The sequence below is a fragment of the Thamnophis sirtalis genome, unplaced genomic scaffold (assembly GCF_051295495.1).
Source record: "Thamnophis sirtalis isolate CommonGarterSnake01/CBP01778 unplaced genomic scaffold, rThaSir2_p1.2 scaffold_9, whole genome shotgun sequence".
NCBI classification, from domain to species: domain Eukaryota; kingdom Metazoa; phylum Chordata; class Lepidosauria; order Squamata; family Natricidae; genus Thamnophis; species Thamnophis sirtalis.
Window position 1 is genome coordinate 65,268,674 of NW_028261389.1, and position 2,497 is coordinate 65,271,170.

At 38.1% G+C, this 2,497-nt stretch overlaps 1 pseudogene; it reads left to right on the top strand.

Moving 5' to 3' along the window:
* Window positions 1-929: 929 nt before the first annotated feature.
* On the top strand, window positions 930-1,877 carry LOC148044169 (uncharacterized; annotated as a pseudogene).
* The last annotated feature ends 620 nt before the right edge of the window (window positions 1,878-2,497 follow it).

The following is a 2,497-nucleotide window of genomic DNA, read 5'->3' on the forward strand; positions in this document are numbered from 1 at the left end:
CTTGATATTTTACAAAAAAAATAGTTCAGAGGAACTTGGGCAGCTGGAGAAACTGAGGCAAGAGAACAAGAGACTCCGCTGCAAGGCTCAGAAAGAAGCTGCGGAGAAAGCAGAGCTCCTACATGAGAATAATGATCTCAAGGAAGAACTTTATAGGTGAGAAATATTTAGATAGCGATTTGACTTTTTCTTTCAAATTCAGATTTATTTATTAGATCCCTTATGCCAGATATACTGGATAAAAGAAATATTCCATTCATGTATGTATGTATGTATGTATGTATGTATGTATGTATGTATGTATGTATGTATGTATAACTGAGTAAGAGAAGAGCAATAGTTATAATGGAATGCAATAATAATTAGTAATTCAAGTAACAAATTAAGAGAGCTAATATCTATCTGGTCCTCATAATTTACAGAAAGGAAGCAGTGATGTCAAAACTGACCGTAGAAAGTGAAGAGCTCCGAAACAAAACAGAGATTCTGACATTCAAAAATATTGAACTTACCGATGAGAAAGAGGAGATCTTCAGAGCGTATGAAGAAATACTGTGCAGGTGAGAAATTTTTAGATAGCCACCACAAAATACTTCTTCCAGAATTTCATATTAGGGTCTCCTTATCTTAGAAAGCTTGGAAAAACCTGACATTCTCCTTACTTTAGAAAGAAATTAACAAACTATGTCTCTTATTCTTTTACATATACAAATCTAGGAGTTAGTCTCATGGAATGGGAAGATATGTATAGAAGAGACTTTTCAATCTCCATCCCCCAGTGTCCAACAATATTTATATACTTTCAGAATGAGAGTTTCCTGACATCAAAGCAGTTCCCGTTATTTTAACTAAGAATACTTTGTTGTTGACCCAGATTCACAGCTAACATTCTGATAGGCCGCTGCACCTTATTGACAGACAGAGACCAGATGGAAGACAAGAGAGAAGCTCAAGAGAAAATGAAGCCTCAGATGGTGGAATATCAATTGAACCCCAAATGGCTTAAAGCTTCAGTAGACAAAATTAAAAAATCTAAGGAATCCAGGTCAAATATTCTGAGGTGGCTGCAGAAATCTCTCAAACTCCTAAAAGAGGTTTCCTCTGAATGGTCAAAACACACCCTGCCAGAATGGCTTAAAGCATCTGCCACCAACCTCCTGGAGGAATGTGCTAAAGCAGCCAGGGAGGATGTGAATGATTGGCTAGAAGCATCAATAAATCATCTCCAGGAAAAAGGGCCAGAAACGTGCGAGTTAGATGTGGAGGGATGGCTAAAAGCATCTATTATAGGCATTCAACATCTACAAAAGTTCAAGTCAGAGTCTCGTGGAAGCCAGAAAAAAAAGGGATGGCTTGAAGAATCAATAGAAAACCTGAAGAAGTAATGTCCTGAAGGATCTGAAGAATATGTTAAAATGACTTTGAGGATCCTTATAAAGCCTGTCTCTTTCTAGAGAACCTAGACCAGTTCCTGAAAAATGTCTTCCACAATCCTTGAAAAACCTGGAAGAGGAAGATCCTGAAGTATCTAAACAAGATGCCAACAAATGGCTTGAAATAGCTATAAAGAATCTTGAGGAAGAAGGACCTAAAATGCCACTCCTAGATACTCAGGAATGCCTTGAAGCCTGTATTAAAAGCATTTGGGATCTACAGAAGTCCAGATGAGAAGGTTTGAAAAATCAATAGAGAACCCCAAGAAGCAATGTTCTGAAGGAACCGTGGAAAATATATTTCAATGGCTTCAAGGATCCTTAGAAAGCTTTGCATTTTCTGAAGAACCTATACCACTTCTTGAAAAATGGCTTCAGCAATCCCTGAAAAACTTGGAAAAGGTCTTGCAAACAAGTGCCAAAAATAGCTTGAAATATCTGTAAACAGCTTCAAAGAGGAAGGACCGTGAAGCATCCCATCTAGGTCCTCAGGAATGGCTTGAAGCATCTATTAAGGTCATCCAGGATCTCAAATAATCTAAGAAATCAAAAACAAACAGGGGAAAGATGAAGGAGAGAGTGATTTGGGTAGAACTTCCTTGCTCGGAAAGAAACTGAAGTATGGATGGATGGCTTCAAACATCTTTAGCAAGTTCCAGACAGCCTGGTTCTACTGCATACAAAACAGATATGCAAGCATAGCTACAAACATCTCTGCAAAAACTCAGTCAAGAATCCCCAGAAGAAGCCAAAAACAATTGTGGAAGAATGGCTCTAGGAATCCAGAGAAAATGCCCTGAAGATTCCAAGCAAAAGGTGAATGAGTAGCTTGAGAAAGCCTTAAATGATTTCCATGGGAGAGGGCCTGAAACTCGCCATCCATTTCATGTTGGTGAGAAAATGCCCTGAAGAAATCGTGCAATATGAGAAGCAGTAGCATGAGATCTGGGATCAAGTTGACAAAATGAACAAACTGGAAACCTCTCAGCAAGTATTTATTGTTTTGGTTTTTAAGAACTTAATGGGCTTTTTTGGACTGAATGACATACTGTTTTTTTAATGGT